Genomic DNA, 21,724 nt, shown 5'->3' with positions numbered 1-21,724 from the left:
AGGGAAACTATCCTTTAATGTTGATGAAAGGTTTTTCGTAGACTCTTTTAATTCATTTATTCAAACAGTTTCACAACTCTCCGTTAAAAAAAGACATAAGACTGACCATTTAAATGTCATTCAAGAAAGCTTTGGTTTTAGGCTTTAATGAATTCTATCTTATGAAATGTACTTATTGATATAATTGCAAGTTTCACGTATGGCATTTATAAGGTATACATTATGTTAGAAGTTTATATCATATCCAGCTGGATAAAACTTCAGTGAAAAAACTATAAAATTTATATTTAGCGTAACTTTATCAGAATGACAGCATTACATTAAAGATGTGTGTGAAATATATTAACTATATTTTTAAAAGAATTGATTCAAAGAATTGGAAAAACAATATACGCTGGCCAGCAGATTATACATACATACATACATACATACAAACATACCCCCATATATACATCATACATACACACACACACACGCGCATCTATATATATATATATATATATATATATATACTATATATATATATATATATATATATATATATATATGTGTGTGTGTGTGTGTGTGTGTGTATATATATATATATATATATATATATATATATATATATATATAACATATATATAATGTATATAATGATTAACAGCAGATAATGAAAATTATATCCTCTTCTTACGAAGAATGTAAGCCTTATCCCTGCTTACATCTTATACCGAGCATATTTCTCATATGTCATCATCCTAGCTATTTTTTAAAATGTGTCTAAAATTATTTTTATGAGTTCAATAACCTAACATCGCTTTTCTTTCGCAAAATGTACGTAAAATTAAAATCTAGGCTTGCTGTATATTACAGTCGTCCACAGGAAGCTCTATCAAGATTAACTGGAATGTACCGAGGAACTACAGTTCTTATACTTGACAGTAATCTCAGGTTTTTCCTTTTTTAATTCTGCATATACCATATACTAAATAATGCCAACTTCATATTCACACATTTGATGCATTTACTAATAATGATTTTGTGAATTAGTTAAGGCAACATATTCAGCATTACAACTTTCCAGTTAGTATAATGCCAAATGTCAGCTCGGAATTCATTCATATTCATGGCGAAGGTATTCTTCTTCATCAGTACTTCCCTGTGTAGTACATGAAACAGTACTGAAGGTGTGTGCTTACAACCATTAAGTATGGGTCATTAAACTTTTGATATATATTATAGACAAGTATGACGCGAATCTATTTACGTTATAATATAATCTAGATGAAAATACTCTTACAGATATATACGCAAGTACGAAAAACGACCAACTGTAAACTTATTTTCAATACTAAGTGGATATACTTGCCCATACTCATACATATTCATAAGTACAGAAACGTTAAGTATATCTTGGTTTAACCAGACCATTGAGCTAATTGACAGCTCTCCTAAGGCTGGCCCGAAGGATTAGATATTTTTACGTGTCTGGGAACCATTTGGTTACGTAGTAAAGGGACCTACAGATTATTGTGGGATCAGAACCACATTATATCGAGAAATGACTTTCTAAGCACCAGAAATAAACTCCTCTGATTCCACGTTGGCAGAGCAGGGAGTCGAACTCGCGACTACCGAATCGGTAGGCGAGCGCGTAAACCACTCGTCCAACGAGAAACTTAATTACACACACGTAGATATGCACAGGCACTAAAATTAAGGTTAGTGTCATAATTCTAATACATAATTATTCCCTGAAGACAAGCCCTCTTTTACCGAGATATTTAGAATTAAATGTTGACCAATGAGTATATTAATGAGATGTTTAAACAAATATAAATGTGATTGTTGTTACTAAACAAAATTATGAATTACATGATGTACTAAGCATGCATGTAACACAGTTGACAATCGTCCAGGCCTCTAATGAACAATAAATGCGATGAAGTTTCTTCGCCGCAATCAAGTTTTCTGCACAGTGTATTATCCTGTTTGAAAATCTCAGCCACGGCCCATGAAACTTTCAGTCAAACCCCTCGATGCGCTGCAGTGGCTCAATCCTTGGTTGACATCATTACGAGCCTCTCGATGTGCCGCAGTATGAAACTCTCAGCTACGACCAGCCAGCGTTTAGTTGCTCCCCAGATAAGGTCAAGTGAAGGTGTGTCGGCGACGCCTGAGGAGTTGGACTCGGCCCCTGTTGATGGCACCACTAGGGTTGCCAGACGTACGATCCACGGCTAACTTTAACCCTAAATAAAATAAACTACTGAGGCTAGAGGGCTGCAATTTGGTATGTTTGATGACTGGAGGATGGATGATCAGCATACCAATTTACAGCCAGCTAGCCTCGGTAGTTTTTAAGATTTGAGGGTGTACAGAAAAAAAAAAGTTCGGACGGACAGACAAATAGCCATCTCACTAGTTTTCTTTAAAAAAAAATAAAATAGATAATAAAAAAAACTAATAAAACGGAAGCCAAGAAATTTCGTAACAATATACAGATACTTGGAAAGATAAGATACCTTTCTGTTCCCGTTCTAAGACCAAATTAATAAGCTCCTTATAAATACAGATGTTCCATAAGAGCGCTTCGTCATTTTCCATGGAAAGTCAGGGAAGCAGCATTTTCAACGTAAAATTTCAGAAGAAGAAGTTCGAGTGGATAAAAAATTCATGATTAATAGTAGAGAAATCTGTTGCATCAGCAGGAGCGGTGCACCGTGAAAGAATTCCTCGATAATATTAAGAACTCTAAAAGACTGAGACCGTTACGGAATCCAGCGAACAAAGGGCGAGAAACGAAATGATTCTATTTCCCGCAAGAAGGGAGACGGCGTTGATGAAAGAATTATAGTAGCTGATAACCATCAATTTATAAGTGAAAAACGTTGATATATCTCCGTTTTTTGTACCTACCAGGGAACTGGAAGAGTCAAAAGAAGTTAACAGTGTTCCTTCAAGTAATAACTATCTACGTCATCCATTTCCGTTTTAGTAAAAACACGCAAAAAGACCTGAGAAAATAATTCGTTTTGTGTGACAAACAGCATCAAACTGTCTTCTAAGAACTTCACAACCAGATAAATGGTTTTACCCCGAAGCGCTGGACTTCAATTTAAAAAACAACTTTATACACAAGACGAGTAAGATGATGACTCAACCAACTGAATAAAGTATATCTGAAATACAGTGCAAAGTAAATGAAGGGATTCCTTTTGTTGTTTGAAATCTTTCATACATGAAACTGGAAAAGGATCATGACTTTTATTTCACGTAAATGATGCATTTATGTGATATTATCAGTCTGAATAACCGCTTTTAAGAAAATCAGAGCGACATTAATGCAACAATTACAATTCATTAACTAAATATGTTAAATGTAAAGTCATTTGAGACTGCAAAATCCTTAATATTCATGATTCAATTTGTCTTTATAATTCCTTTACTGATGTTTGCTGAAATTTAAAGAATATTAAATTCATTACGGTAAAAAACAGTTCCAAGAAAGACCAGAATACGGTTATCATGGTAGAATGAAGAAATTTCAAGCTGAATTAAATATATATAAAAAAAACAACTTTAGGCAATATAAACTGGTGCATGCTTAGCTACGTAAAATATGCTGGTAAGCATTATATTACAAATTATATCTTTACAATAAAAGTTTCTCCATTGGTTCATGCCAGACCTTTGTTATAACTTCCACATCACTACGTTTTAATGATCATTTAGGTGTAAGTCTTCTCACAACTTAAAATAATGATCATTTAGGTATAATTCTTCTCACAAATTAAAATAATGACCATTTAGGTATAAGTCTTTTCACAACTTAAATTAATGACCATATAGGTACAAGTCTTCTCACACCTAAATATAATGACTATTTAGGTATAATTCTTCTCACAACTAAATATAATGACCATTTAAGTAAAGTAAGTCTTCTCAGAACTGAAAATAATGACCATTACGTACAAGTCTTCTCACAAGTAAATATAACGATCATTTTAGGTATAAGTCTTCTCACACCTTCAAATAATGATCATTTAGGCATAAGTCTTCTCACGACTTATCTTATTTTTCGCGTTCATGGAAAATAATTCTCAGTTAATCCCTTTACTGTTTTAGGTGGAGTAAGATGAAAGGTACTTAATGGGCAGACTGGGCATCTTCAGGTATTTCAGAATCAGGTATTTCAGAATCTGGCAACAGAGGAAGTTGAGGAATCCATACAAGCAAATTATTGTGATAATAACTGACCTTAACATATATATAGTAGATTGTCCTTTAATCACTAATATACTGTTGCTAAAAAAATTCAGCCGCATAATTTAAGATTTATTAAAATTCTGGATATATAATGGGAAATTTGGGACGTGAGGCGTTTCAGAAAATCATGCATACGGCTGCGTACAAATAAACCTAATTTTACCACAAAGAATATCGTACAGTGAATCTGACTGAAAAACTAACGCGTTCATAAAACAAGTAAAGAATGCGCCGACGTTTCTTCGGCGCAGCCGAGATTTATGTACAACGTATAATGCTGTATGAAACTCTCAGCCGCGGCCCATAAAAATTTCAGCCACAGTCGGCGGTGGCCTGTGTTGGTGTATAGACCTATACCGGTGCCAGAAGCACGATCACGGCTAACTTTAACATTGATTAGAATGAAAAAAACTACTGAGGTTAGAGGGCTGCAATTTGGTATGTTTGATGATTGGCGGGTGGCTGGTCATAATATCGATTTGCAACCCTCTAGCCTCAGTAGTTTTCAAGACATGAGCGCGGGCGGACGGACAGACAAAAAGCCATTTGAACAGCTTTCCTTTACAGAAAGCTAAAAGTGAGGCAATGGATAATTAAGTACATTTGAGTCTCAGAAATACCGGGAGTTTGAGCAATGAATAAGAAATGAACTTCCACTCTGCATTGACACATTACCAACAAATTATAAATAAGCAGCAGTGCATTCCCTTCCATACATCAAAGAGGCTTCACGCTGCTTTTATAGCAAAATCGCAGCCGTTATGGATGACACGACGTCCGTCTTGCCAGAAGAGGGGAACTGAATATTTCACGTCCTGAGGACTTGTACCTCCCTTAATAGCAGAAGGGAAAAAGGCAGCCATAGCTGTAACTCTGTGTATATCGGGATAAAAGCAATTCGGAAGTTGACTAATGTATGTATTTTTGGAACCTGGAAGGTCTGCCTGAAAATGCATATTACTGGAAGTGATCATATTTTCAATGCAGATTGTTAATGCGCCCATTCTACCCCGTTCCTTATTCCCAGCTAAATTCAGACTCGGTCGGGGAATGAATTTTGAAGCGGCGAGTTTTCAAACATTTCACTCGGGGCCGCGCGGACATAAAAGTGGAAAAGTACTTTGATATTCCATTTCAGAGATCTCTAACGACCGAGATTCTCTCTCTACGAAAGAATGTTTGGCAAGGAGGAGGAGGTGAATAATGGAAAACCATTAGATTCTCTTCGTCTCTTTTCCCTTTTCTTCCCGAAATCATATTGACCTCGTCAGGAAGATTCAGTCTGGCGACAATTTACGAATCTGGGTCTTTCTCCGGAGTAGCCAGGTGTTACTGCAAGTTCTCGTTTTTATTACAGTTATGATTATATTTATGTGCATAAAGTGAATAGCAGCGAACAATTGCGTCACATATTTTCCTTACACACACACACACACACACACACACACACACACACACACACACACACATATATATATAATATACATATATATATATATATATATATATATATATATATATATATATATATATATATATATATATATAAACTTCAAATATCCTTCAATATCCAATTCGCTCTACCTCGGAATCAAATTATTTTCATATATTTCAACCGAAGGCAAATTTTTTAGTTGATACAAATTTCGTCCCCTCGTGGATTCGAACCATGGCACAGAGGAGAAATCAGGACTTCAGTGACATCTTTACCGACTCGGCCAACAAGTGAGGCCGAGTCGGTAAAGACGTCACTGAAGTCCTGATTTCTCCTCTGCGCGATGGTTCAAACCCACGAGAGGACGAAATTATTATCAAATAAAATATTCCCATTCGGTTAACATAAATGAAAATATTTTAATTCCGAGGTAGTGCGAATTGGATATTAAAAGACATTTGTAGCTTAATGCATGTATATGAATCACGGTGATGTGATAAAAATTCATATATATATATATATATATATATATATATATATATATATATATATATATATATATGTGTGTGTGTGTGTGTGTGTGTGTAGTGTGGGGGGGAGTGAGAGAGAGAGAGAGAGAGAGAGAGAGAGAGACCCAACTAAAGCTGCCGGCGCACTGAGCGTTGGCTTGACAATAGGGAAACGTGTCCTATTCTGTTTTCAAAGGTGATGTTCTGTCATCGAAATGGCCACTGTGGACGTTACTCGAGAATGAAGGTCCAGAAAAGAATCAAGAGAAGACAGTCAGCAACAGCGATATAACTTCATTCATGGTGTGGAGACTTATGATAACATAATGTGCAGTAACATTACTTCTTCCGGTAAAGACTCCAGTTCCAACGCGTTTCTGCAATTCCATTGATGTTTGTTCTACACAATGGACCTTTTATTCACCATACACTTTCACATTTCATTAGATATTAGCACAAGACAAAATCAACGCATCTGACAATTTAGAGATGCTTTTTGCGCTGGTTTTCATCTAAGTTTAAAATATATTGTTTTTTGTGATTACATTATATCTACTTTTGTTCGTAATTTCCGGATATTCGAAAAAGTAGTGTTTGGTTAAATAAGTACATTTTGACATGTACGTCATAAAGTAATTTGGCTCCTAATACATTCGTTTCTTATGTTTCACTTCTTTGTTTATCTTTGAACAGCTTGAAATTCTAGTCTATATATCTAAGGAAAGAGGAAAGATATTTCTTTTAAAAAACCTTTCCTTTCTCAAAGGATAACTTCATGATTCTTATGACGGAAATTAAGTCCAATATATGAGAAAATCTTGCACGAGTAATGACGAAGTAAATAGGGCTGCAAAGACTCGCATAATAAGATGAAGAAACAAAATAATCCGACACATCAGATGCAACAAAACGAGCCCATTGTGTTGAAGAAATATGTGTGGATTAAATCTCTCTCTCTCTCTCTCTCTCTCTCTCTCTCTCTCTCTCTCTCTCTATGTTAATAATCACATCCAAGCCCTTTTCATGTCCTTATAATCCACGGTGTTAAGAGTATTAACAGTGTAAAACCAAAAGAGCGTCAAGTATTTGCGGTTAGATGTTCTTGCAATTTTTTTTCTAAGCTAACGAAACATCCGTAGAAAGACCTACAAAATCCTACAGGTATTATCGACTGACAGCATATTCCGCTTAGTTTCCTCTCTCTCTCTCTCTCTCTCTCTCTCTCTCTCCTCTGCCTAGCAAAGGTGGTCTTCCTTTCTACCCGCTCTCATCTCGGAGCCCTCAGCCTCTCACTCGGTCAGTTGTTGCTAACCATTCGTGGGAGAAAGACGTACCGCCAGTTCGCTCCGTGTTTCATGAGAGAATCCTGTTAGATTTCGAAAATTGTATCACTTCCGTTTATATTTCTAAGCAGGGCAATTAATGGTGTTTATAATTATATCATTCACGACACCGATTTCGGAAGGTAAGTTGCGCAGTTACATTTTCACGAATCTTTTTGGAAGAATTTGACATATTTCAGTTTCTAGATTGTTTAGTCTTGGTTAAATAGGTGTTAATGACATTTTGAGATCGAGGAAAACTTTTCCATTGCAATAAAGAATCCCTTTGCTTTGGCGTAACGATTAATCTTATGTTTATAATCTTGCATGCATTCATATACGTACACAATATAGTGTGTGTGTGTGTGTGTGTGTGTGTGTGTATATATATATATAATATAATATATATATATATATATATATATATATATATATATATAGATATATACGTATATATGGTATTGTGTGTGCGAGAGAGAGAGAGTTCGCTAGAGCCGTCATTGAAACATTCCAACAGGAGCTCTGATAATGGCAACAGATGTCGCCCCTACCTACTGGAGATGTATTAACTTGGGATGTTATTGGTACACACCTTTATACTCTTACGCCATATCTCAGTACTTGTTTTGCACATGTGAGTGTAAGTGAGGAGTAGATGACTTTGGATTGTGGATACTGTAGCAGAGCACTGACTACCCTAAACTACCGAACTATGAATGGGCATTAGCAAACACCTCTGGCCCATAGCAATAGTAACACTGAATACCTTCTGGGAAACACAAGCTTCAAGCTTCTACTCGTCGGCCAACTACTACTCTCTACATACTGAAAAAAAAACTCATGATCTATACATGCATATATGCGTATACATACACTCACACACACACACACACACACACACACACATATATATATATATATATATATATATATATATATATAAATAAATATATATATATATATATATATATATATATATATATATATATATAGATATATTGATATATATGTATATATATATATATATATATATATATATATATATATGTATATATATACATATATACATACATATATATAATATATATATATATATATATATATATATATATATATATAATATATGTGTATGTGTGTTTTACCTTACACATATTTAATTTTCGAAACTCATCTTCGATCAACAAAAACATTATTCATTCAGGATGTTTACTTTCAAGTAGCACCTTCCCTTATCTTTCCTTCCTGTCTCATAATCCTCAAGTAGGCTTCTATGCCCCATTCTTACTTGACTGGATTACTTTATGAAAGTCTTCGTGTGACTATGTGTTCGAATATACTCTTTAACTCTTGACACTCTCAGTGTATTTAGTAGTCGGATATGGGATACCATTTGATTACCAGTATTATGGAATGAGAAGTTTGTAACATTCTCCAAGCCCTTTTCGTAACTACGTGAGTATTTACTTGAGTATTGAAGGTAGATTGATTTATATATGAAATCAAACTTAGCTAATTCGTTCATGGCAAGCCGTTGAATATGAACAAATTTTAATGCCTGATATCTGGCAGTCAAGATTAAAAAAAAAATCAATGTATATCCAATTTACTGAACTTACATAATCCTATGTAAAGTAATAAAACTTTTCTTATAATAAACATCTTTTTCATTTTTGGTACAGGGCTGCTTAAAAATTTAAATATCGGTGAGAACCTTTGTGAAGACGAACCATACAGAATAGAATGAGTATAAAGTACTTGATATTGCTGATAAGTTAAAAAGGTTTTGAGAAATTAGGAAAAAATTAGAGGATAACCAAGTGAAAATGGAGCAAGGCTGATTGTCGAAATGACGATATTTTCAAATCACACATTATCTACCTATATATATATATATATATATATATATATATATATATATATATATCTATATATATATATATATATTACTATGTATTTATTTATTCATCTGACACGAACTCATTTATAGCTGGCATGTCCTATGAGTTCGTGTCAGAAAAATGGAATAAAGAACATAGAATATATAATATATATATATATATATCTATAATATATATATATATACTATATATATATATACTATGTTCCTTTATTTATTCATCTGACCGAATTTCAATCTTAATGCTTTGGCATGCTTTTCAATACGCCCACATACTTTACAGAACCTGGAAACTTCCCTAAAAATGTACAATTTTTATATTCCTTTCACAGGATCTTTTTTTAATACTAAAATTACAAACATTGAAGCCAATTACCTTACAACTACGTGCGCTCATAAGATTCAATTTGATCATGTTGCAAGAAAAGTTAAGACGGGGGATCTTTTTCGAATCTAATTACATTTGTACATTTTATTTTTTTGACTCAAACCTGCAGGGATGCGACGTTGCAGCTAAAATTGACTTTTCATTTCTAAGTGGGGTTTGTTCAGAGAGCGGCAACGAAATTACATACCCTCAGAAAACTGGGAACGTCCTTTGCACGCCGAAAATAAAATTAAATGCTCATGGTCGAGAATAATAATTGAGTTTTCAATTGCTTGATGTTACTTATCTCACGTAAGTCATGACGAACAGGAATATAACATATTTATATTGTTGTAGTACACACGTTCTGACCATGTTAATATAATAAACGCATTTCATTCTAAATAGTCAAAACTAAAATCGGAAACAGACCCAAAGACTCTTAGGAGTTAGTTTCTCTCGTGCGGTGTGCATCTGAAAGAAAATTAAATAGCCTTTGGCTGCAACTGGGATGACGAAACAGTTTTTCGTTTTGCTTTTCCTCCACCGCTGATTGCCATCTGGCTTCGGAGGGCTGTGAATGCCTTGAACGAGGGATGCATCAAACGAGAGTCATTTGAAAGCCGATGTAAAAGATAAATATGACGAGAGAGGGAGCTGGATAAACAAATACGAGAGCGCGAGTCTTGCGTTAGAAATAAAATGTCGTTTGGAGTAAGTTTTGATCTTCACAAGTCTCCCAGTTATGAATATCATTTAATTTTGACAAGATAAGAGAAAATAAGGGCAATAATAAGCAAGGACTGCATTGACATTCATTGTCATTGCTTCCCAGTTGTGATGGGTGGAACATCATTTCCAGCCAGCTGATGAAATGTGCCACACTGAGATGTCATCTATGAGGAACTAAATTTTACAGGTGGACATTGTTCAGTAAACTAGGGATCACAAATATTACTTGGAATGGCCGACTGCAATCATGAATGGTTTCATTTTGCAAGTTTGTTTTAGCCTACTCTTCGTTCATTCATCTTTATTGTTTTTCTTTCCTCAATTCCATACAGTGTTACCAACGATGAGCACTACAACTCGAATTTGGATATTCTTTATAATATAAAATATTAATTTGAATACCAATCGTCATATGGGATTTGTATTGACAGATAATTTTAAGATAAAACCCAGAAAAACAACCTAAGTATGGAGAATAAGCGAACAAGGATTTGTAAAACTAAGAGACTAGGAATCTAATCTCCAGGCAATATTTTCAGAGATAAGTCTTTATGGCGATATCTTGAGATTGTATTTTCCCGATACAGCAATAAATAAAATCATTTCCCCACGAACATGCTGAACTGCCCAATGGCTAGTTGTGAAATTTATGCCCTGTTATATTTATGGGACTGGTTTTGTTTATGTATTTTTCGTCGGGTACTTCCAGAAACTAAAAAGCAATTTTATTCATGTTATAATTACTTTATGTATCTATATCCCGTAGTTATATTCTACATAAAAAAATCGAATGTTTTGAGTTTTTAATAAAAAAAAATATATATATTTATATATATATATATATATATATATATATATATATATATATATATATATATATATATGTATATATAGATATAATATAATAGCCAATGTTTTGAGTCTAAAAAAAATAAAATACATAAATAAAACCAATAAATGAAAAAATAAATACATGAATAATTGTATACATATATATCTATATAATATAGATATCCTATATATATATATATATATATATATATATATATGTACAATATTCATGTATTTATTTTTTCATTTATTGATTTATTTATGTATTTATTTTTTTTAGACTCAAAACATTGGCTATTATATTATATATATATATATATATATATATATATATATATATATATATATATATATATATATATATATATATATATTCAAATATATATTTTTTTATTAAAAACTCAAAACATTCGATTTTTTTATGTAGAATATAACTACGGGATATAGATACATAAAGTATTATAACATGAATAAAATTGCTTTTTAGTTTCTGGAAGTATATATATATATATATATATATATATATATATATATATATATATATATATATATATATATATATATATATATATAATATATATATATATATATATATATATATATATATATGTATGTATATACTTTTTTTTTTGTGGGGGGGCCGCATATATAACTTCAAAACAAATTATTCCAAATTCCATTCCCCGTCCACTGTAGCAACCGGATGACACCATAACTAATGGTTGGTGGTAATAGTACTTTGTTCTATTGCCAACGCCATTTGTAAAACGCCTTAGCCTCTTTCAATATTGTGCCACGGGCGTTGGCTGAAGGTAGAGTTTAAGCACTTACTTATTTTATTCACTTTAGAGCTAGCTTTAAAAGTAGGAGGCGAGTTTGAGCACACATAAAAAAACACAGTTTTGTTAAATTGAGAAAATCAGCTTTGGACACAAATGATCACGTTTATATCTCTAAATACAAGCGTGTTCATTATGAAAAATGCAACCCTAAAATTTTGCTTTGTAAAGCATATAGGGTGATAAAAGTCAGCGATATATTAAATTAAAAGAATGCAGTAGCTAATTGCCATTTCAGGCAGCACCTCGATAATTTAATTGCGCATGCTGGATGCTCGATGGATAAAAAAAAAAAAAAAAAATAAAGCATACAAAGAGCATGTATTGAAGTCATATAACGAATGCATTTTAATACTGTTACCTTCCGAATTGATTGGCTTTTGAAGGTTCTGAATGCAGGTCATTTGGTATGGATGAGTATTGACTTATATTCATATTCAGAGAGAGAGAGAGAGAGAGAGAGAGAGAGAGAGAGAGAGAGAGAGAGAGAGAGAGAGAATAAAAATCTCTCGATGATTACACGCATGGGAAATGTACGTTCGTGTTAAAATATGAAGTGCAGAGCAAAGACAAATGTCCTAACCACTTCGAACCATATTTGCAATTATATCTTGGGTGGGAGGTGGGCCAATCTCTTGTTAATTGGTAACAGCAAGCTTCAAAAAAAAAAAAATATTCTTTTGCTGCGCTTTCCCTTATTAGAGACACTTGCTTGAAGTTTTTTTTTCCTAATATTACACCAAATCCCAAAAAACTTCATGGTTACTTCTTAAATATCCTATTTTTCTGATGAATTCATATTCTCCAGAGCAGTTTGTTACATTGCCGGAAGCAGAGAGCAAATGAAAGAACATGAAATGAATTAAGTTAAGCCATAAACTATAAATTTATTTTCATGTCAAAACTAAATGCCCTTAATTGGGAAAAGTGATATTTGAAGCCTAAAGTTAAACTCACACCAGAAACATTTAATTCTAAGTGTTTTTATTTTTATTTTTTTAGGGAAAGAGGATTATACATCAAGATTGATAAAACCTGAATAGTTCAGAATCGTTAATTCAAACGCCAATTATATTTAGAAAATATGCAATATCAAACATTATGAAATGGTATAGTTCCCATCTTCTTTATACGTCATCTGTACAATTTTAAAAAAAATTTCCCTGTAAACAATTTTTTTTTTTCTCATTTGTCAAATTAAAACATTTTTGTTCCCTATAAACTACAGTAAGACTTTCATAGCCACCCTAATTCAATGAGTCCCCATTTGCACGAGATATCACTCAAAATTAACCGCTCCTAATAGCAATAAGAAAAAATTCCTACTAAAGATACCGAAATGCGAAAGACTGAACGTTTCATTTATTAAAACAAATAAACGGCTGAAATCTTCAAAACAACTGCGAGGTATCCAAGCGTTATGTCGGCCTGGGAGGGTGTGAAGGCTACTGGCAGGAATAATGATCATCCATCTGATTGCTTTGTGTTTGTTTTTCATCTTGTTTGCACTTTATATTTTCTCCTGAAATGTACCTTTCTTTGTCATTTCTCATGTCCTACGCTTTTGTTGCTCGATAATTTTAAAAAATTAACCGAAGAAATCGAGTTTTCTGTACAGCGTATAATGCCTCCCTCAGTCGGCCGTGGTGGCCAGTGTCGTTGCAGTGCCAGACGGACGATCATTGCTAAATTTAACCTTAAAAGTGACGTGCGTGTAAATGGATGATGAGAGTCAGTTGTACTGAACAAGTATATCCAATTTGAAAGGCCTCTCTACAGTTTGAATATTATAATTACTTCGCCTATAATTATATAATTATCATAATCGTTTTACAATGGTTTGCTTACTTTCATATCAAAACGAACACCGAGTTGTCTCCCCACTCAAAACACAGTTTCAAACAGAGAGGTATTATTTTCATCACAAGCAATTAAAAAGAAATATTGTTGTTATTAAAAAATCTGCCGTTGTTCTGCGGCAGTAATGCTGGGCGGGGGAAATATAAAAACGAAAATATAAATATAAGAACGTCAGCCTGCCTTTCGAGTTGATTGGCTTCGGAGGGCTCTGAATGCTGGTCGTTTGGCAAGTATGAAAGGACTCATATAAAAAGCATATGAATGCAAGATGAATGGAGACAGACGCACAGACAGACTGACTACTGAGTGACTGGTTGGCTGGAAGACAGAGTCTAGTTTGATTGAGGGAGAGTGAGTGGATTCTGATGAAGTTTTTTTCTGGTCAAAAATTTTGAGGAAAAATAAAATAGGGATTAATACACTGACTGATTATCTAATAGAATGAAAGATAAACAGGGCTATGTACAGTAAGGGAGGATGGGAAATATAAGTAAAGAGTTAAATTTAAATTCTACAGTTTATAATTGGAAATGAAATAAAGTATTTCCTGAGTATAGTTTATAATTGAAAATACAGCATAATTACTGACTTAAAGAGTTAAATTTCAATTCTACAGTTTATAATTGGAAATGAAATAAAGTACTTCCTGAGTATAGTTTATGATTGGAAATAAAATGAAGTACTTCTCCAGTATAATTTATAATTGAAAATACAACATAATTACTGACTGAGTATAGTAACTTTCTGTTTACCTATATTATTATATATCCAATGGAAGATTTTAACCTTCCATGGCGCACAAATTTTTACTGTAACCACTTCAAAATATTCATAAATCACATTAGCAATTCTGTTCCCTCGCCTCACTTACCGACTTTGTTCATTTCATTATCATTAAAAAGTGGCTCTTTACCAGTTCCCATTCAGCTAAATAATTTCCATAACATTATCCCACTCTATGAACTCTGCACTTATCTCTGTCTCCAGCCTCAGAACCATCCTTTTAAATGCAAATAACTCCAAAAAGTTTTTTTTTTTTAATTTCAAGATCCCGTCGCATATTAATATATACTGTTTTGGCCTCTTCCTTAAAGACCGCCGAGGAAACAAATTAATTATGTATGAATCTATGACTCTGTGTTTGTAAGTTTTCCCATTAGCTGAAATCCAGTCTCATCGTTTAACTTTAAATTGTCTCATCAATAATATATATATATTATATAATATATATATATATATATATATATTAAAGATATATATATATATAGTATGTTGTGTGTATGTATATAAACAAGCGAATACCACAGGAAAATAATAGTCAGAAATCCAAGCTTTATATATATATATATATATATATATATATATATATATATATATATATATATATATATATATATATATATATATATATATTTCTATGACTGTCGCAGTTACTACTGTATTTTCACCTTTCCAAACCAGGTCCAGGAGGCAGTTCTATCCCATTTGGTGACGAAACACTTATTACTCATAATTCCCAGTGGGTGTAAGTTACCCCAGTGTATGGTGAATTAGAAATTAAAAACTATCCGTGGCCTAACATTTGTGAATTTAAAAAAAATCCCCATGTGTGTGTGTGTAAATGATGTATGATTTATGTATGTAGATGTATATATATATATATATATATATATATATATATATATATATATATATATTATATATATATACATACATCAGTACTACATACATGAATAAATGATCTGGCAAGATTTACATGCAAGGCCTCACTGGACAGAGGCGGCATCCATGTAAGAGACGTGTGGGAAGTGGAGCATATGCAGAGGAAAGGTAAACTTATGAGAGAGAGAGAATTCGAGTGAATAACGTCTTCGTTGACGCGGAAACAATTGGTTCAAAGGGTTGTGATACGGAAAGGGAGCCATTAATTGCTCTCTATAAAGACATCAGGGCATCGAGGAAGCCTCGAGTCGTCGGTGCTCGAGTTCTGATGTTCTTATTGAAAACACATTAATTTGTTTTTTAGGTTTTTTTTTTTTTGAGGGAATAGAATGTCTGCCCTAGGGCATGTTTCCTGGAATGTGACTGTACATTCTTTTCATTACATTCTGCTATTTATTTAGTATATGTTCTGGAAGATATCTAAAATTAACCAGATTACGTCTAAGAAAATTTTGTGTTTTACACACACACACACACACACACACGCACATATATATATTATATATATATATATATATATATATATATATATATATATATATATATATATATATATATATATATATATATATATATATATATATATATATATATATAATATATATATATATATGTGTGTGTGTGTGTGTGTGTGTAGTGTGTGTTGTGTATGTACGTATGTATGTATGCATATATATGTACACACATAATATTCATATATATATATATATATATATATATATATATATATATATATATATATATATATATATATATATATATATATATATATATATATTATATATAATCACATCACCAGAGTTGGAAAAACTAAAGACTGGGAGTATTTCCTTACCAGTTTCGCCTATATTTTGGCCTGGTACATAATGCTAAAAATTACAAAATATACTCGTATGTTTTTTGTTTTTTTTTGGGGGGAGGGGGGTCGATAAGGACAAACTTACAAGCAGTTGGGAACTAAATCTTCAAACTTGACAGGTAGGTGTGTGTGTGTGTGTGTATGTGTGTGTTTGTGTGTGTGTGTGAAGTCTTGAAACGTATTTTATTTATATTAAAATTCATAGACAGTTTCTCAGGCAATAAAAGTCTCTATCTTTTTTTTAACACCGTCAGATATGATTCCTGTTATAAAGGAATCATCGATGTGAAATATATTAACCCATAGAAAAATGAGGATTACCGGACGATTATAGGAGGAAAACATCTGTCCTCTTTTGTTCCTTTCCTTATCATTTCCAATCAAAGAGGCAAAAATCTCCTTCCTGAGCGTTAATGTGATAATTACTTTGCACAAGTTTCCGACTTTTGCATATGCATAACGTTCACTTGGCCAAGTAAGGAAAGAATTTTATACAAAAATATATATTAAAATGGGTTTGGATAAAATTACGATTGATAATTGTTTCATATCATAATTTGACGGTGTAATTGTTTTGTATTATAATTTGATTGTGTACTTGTTGTATATCATAATTTATCACATATATTTCATAAATAATCCTTTAACAATATATCTGCAAATTAATCTCTCCCAAATTCCTTCTATATTACAAATATTACAACTGTTCATATGATGATGGTGAGGGCTGGGCATAACTCTCACATCTACAAAATTCTTATATTGATTAATTCTGGCAGCCAGTACTTTGTCATTTTTTTTTTCATTGTAATTTTTAAGGTAGCCTGTAAATGGAATTTCATAAATAAAGCCTTAGATATCAAACGGGCAGTTCTGTATTTAAATAAAAGTTTAATTCTTAAAAACATTTCTATCAAAAACTATTCGAAATGTTCTGTAAAGACAAAAATCACCCCATCCCCCCTTCTTTTTGTTTACTTTTTTTGCGAAGGAAAAATTGTCATTATATTATTGATTGGAGCAATTCGAGAAAGGTTTTTATAAGATGTTAAAAGAAACTTTACAGACTCGTGGTTAGTAAAAAAATGAAGTTAAGTTATATTTTTTATATTGGAAAGGATCGACAGATATTGGATAATAGGATTTTGAAGGACATCGTTCAACAATTCGAAATCATGCCATTAGATTTTTAGCTGTCATGTTCTTAGAGTCATATTGTCTGTAACTGCAATGGCTTTGGCTATCGATTTTCCTTGTTTAACTATACTATTATATATTTTTTTTATTTATATTATTATTATTATTATTATTATTATTATTATTATTATTATTATTATTATTTATTATTTGCGTTTAAATTTTTACAGTCCCCTGACGAAATATATAAATACACGAAAGCACCAGGTTCTGTTACCTATGGTATTACTGCTTCCTTATGGATGGATCTTGAACATATTTAGTTCTGTAATCTTTTTGCCCAATATGTATATATGTATGATGTATATATAAATATATATATATATATATATATATATATATATATATATTATATATATATATATATATATATATATATATAAGTCATATCATATTACCGTGATTCATATACATATATCGAGCTACAAATGTCCTTTAATATCTAATTCACCCTACCTCGGAATTAATATATTTTCATATATGTTTAACCGAAGGGGAATTTTTCTATATGATAACAGAATTGCCAGCCGACGGGCACGAACCATCGACATCTTCAATTTCAGGACTGGCAGTGAAGCCTTAGCCCCCCCGCCACCACAAGAGGATATAAGTTTATGCCGTCTCCCACCTCAAATACCTGTTGCACTTCAGGTATTTGTAGTTTTGGAGACTGCATCAAACCCACCTCGTCTTCGGTAGCGTTGTAGTGCTTTTGCCCGCACGTAGCCATTATATAAATCATATCACATTACCGTGATTCATATACATATATCGAGCTACAAATGTCCTTTAATATCTAATTCACTCTACCTCGGAATTAATATATTTTCATATATGTTTAACCGAAGGGGAATTTTTCTAGATGATAATATAACTGCCGGCCGACAGGCACGAACCATCGACATCTTCAATTTCAGGATGGCAATGAAGCCTTAGTCCACCCTGCCACCGCAAGAGGATATAAGTTTATGCCGTCTCCCACCTCAAATACTTGTTGCACTACAGGTATTTGTAGTTTTGGAGACTGCATCAAACCCACCTCGTCTTCGGTAGTGTTGTAGTGCTTTTGCCCGCACATAGCCATTATATAAGTCATATCACATTACCGAGATACATATACATATATCGAGCTGTAAATGTCCTTTACTATCTAATTCACTCTACCCAGGAATTAATATATTTTCATATATGTTTAACCGAAGGGAATTTTTCTTGACGATAATAGAATTGTCAGCTGACGGGCACGAACCATCGACATCTTCAATTTCAGGACTGGCAGTGAAGCCTTAGCCCACCCCGCCACCGCAAGTGGATATAAGTTTATGCCGCGTACCCACTCAAAACTTATATATATAATATAATATTTATTAATATTCTGAATTATATAGAATATTTACTCATATATAATATATAATATATATGTGGTGTGTGTGTGTACAGTAAAGTTCGTTTACGGAGAATTCCAGGGGACGGTCGTCTGCAATTCGTTATAGGCATCGTTCGTTATAAACTGAGATACCTGAAATGATTGGCTAATCTATCTTGCTTTGATACAGAATGAAATCCAGACGATAATGCATTGATCCTCGTAAGTGTACCAAGATTTCTAATATATTTCAATAAAAGTCATTGTTAGTTTAACAATTAGATGTTTATTTTGATGTTTAAAATAAAATTAACGAACATTAAATTATGTTTGCAGCTGTCTGATGTTTGTTTAACAATAAAATTACCACTTTGTTACAACAAGTTTTTTTTTCTTTCGTAAAAACTGTCACCGGGACTTACAAAATAGTTCGCTATATACATGATTTCGTACTAATCATTCGTTACATACCGAGAATGTTTTTTAAGTTCATTTATTTGAATTGGGACAGTGAATTCTCTTTCATTCGTTATAAAACTGAATTCTTTACAAGCCTGTATTTATACGAGCGATATATATATATATATATGTATATATATATATATATATATATATATATATATATATATATATATATGTTTGTGTTTACAATATGTACTATATACACTCGAGAGAGAGACATATTTAACCTGCAGACTCTTTTGATATATCGAGACGAGAGAGACAGAATGATAACACTGACAGACTCTGACATTCAAAATAGTGCCGTGGGAGATATCACAGCTGTATTCCACAAGAAGAAAAAGTATCAGCAATTATTTTTTTTAATAAGGAAAAGGATGTAAACCACCAAAAATATCATATACTTTTTGTACACCCCGAGCCCCCTTATCTTCGCAGAAATTTTATGGCCAGCATATTTCACTTTTATTTCCGTTGCTGGATTTCATTCCTATCTCTCTGGGGAAACGAATAACCCGAAATTATCTAACAACGAGTTAATTAATTGCTTAATTCATCAGAGAAAACGAGAGAGAGAGAGAGAGAGAGAGAGAGAGAGAGAGAGAGAGAGAGAGAGAGAGAGAGGGAGAGGATATTGTAAGGACGTGCTGGAAATTGGATGCAGCTTTCATGAGGTAATTATGAATACTGAGCGATCGGCTGGGAACATGTTATGAGGTATATACATATTATCTTGATCAGGCTGCGCAAAACGAGCATTATGCAAATAAGATGGCAGAATACGTGCTGCTAACGAGGTCTTGTTGATTAAGTGGGAATTCAATACGTATCCAGAATAACTTACAATATTATGTTATCACTCCAAGAAACAATCTATCAAAGTCATCTATTTATAGTCAAATCAAAAGGAACCACAAATTCGCAGGAAACAAAGTCATTATTAATGCCTATACTGCATAAGACAATGAATTTGCTCTCTCTCTCTCTCTCTCTCTCTCTCTCTCTCTCTCTCTCAGGAGAGCAAATGGAATTCAGTGTAATACCTACATTCGTGGCCACATTTTATTTATATTTTATACGTAAGCCCCGTTTTTAGCTGTGCATTAGAAGACAGAATTGGAGGCAGGAAAGCAATCTGGAAAGCATAATATTTTCTATTCTTTATGACCAATGAATTCTGCTTTCCTGACGCAAGGAGAGAGGTTCAGAATCAAATATGCCCTAAAAGATTTTTTTTCAAGGGCGTCGAATTTTTGTCTTACATTCCATTTACGGATGGAAAATATTTTTCTTCTTATTTCATCGAGTATTTAAGGTTCGTGTTTAATGCACACACATACGTAAACTCAATAAAGTAAATATATATATATATATATATATATATATATATATATATATATATATATATATATATATATATATATATATATATATATATATACATGGCCGAGTCGGTAAAGAAGTCAACAGAAGCCCTGATTTCTCTCTGTGCGCTGGTTTCGAAATCCACGAGAGGTGGAAAATTATTATCAACTAAAAAACCTTCCCCTTCGGTTAACATATATGAAAATATATTAAGTCTAAGGTAGAGCGGATGGATATTAAAGGACATCTGTAGTTTAATGCGTGTATATGAATCACGGGAATGTGATACAGATTATATATATATATATATATATATATATATATATATATATATATATATATATATATACATATAACCACAAACAAAGCTTAAACAACAGAGTGAAGAACAATTCGCATTATCCTATGGTAGTTTCGAGCAAACTACAAAAAAACCATTAAGATTTAAAAACCTGGTATATATTAAAAACTGTTTTATTGCTTGCTGAGGTCAGTATCATTGAGGTAGGTCTTCAGATCAGGAATTAGAGCAGGTGCAGGATTAAAAACGGACAGTCAAAGGACATTAACCAGGATTACCAGTTTTTTAATATCTCTATTATATGTCCTTCGAAAAAGATGTGCAGATATTTATTTGTTAGTTGTATAGAGATATTTCTTATTTATTATGGCATTTTTGGACCAATCAATTCAACGTAATTTTTCTATAA

At 32.6% G+C, this 21,724-nt stretch overlaps 1 protein-coding gene across 2 annotated transcripts in view; it reads left to right on the top strand.

Moving 5' to 3' along the window:
- The first annotated feature begins 7,520 nt into the window (after window positions 1-7,520).
- LOC135196169 (nephrin-like) overlaps window positions 7,521-21,724 on the top strand; it is a 129,927-nt gene continuing 115,723 nt past the window's right edge. For both annotated transcript variants that reach the window (XM_064222759.1, XM_064222750.1), the window contains exon 1: window positions 7,521-7,660. The gene's annotated coding sequence lies outside the window, so the exon portion shown is untranslated. The remainder of the gene's footprint in view (window positions 7,661-21,724) is intronic.

This window comes from Macrobrachium nipponense, chromosome 23, assembly GCF_015104395.2.
Source record: "Macrobrachium nipponense isolate FS-2020 chromosome 23, ASM1510439v2, whole genome shotgun sequence".
NCBI lineage: Eukaryota > Metazoa > Arthropoda > Malacostraca > Decapoda > Palaemonidae > Macrobrachium > Macrobrachium nipponense.
The sequence above is the reverse complement of the archived record's forward strand: the minus strand, read 5'-3'. Positions and strand labels throughout refer to the sequence as shown.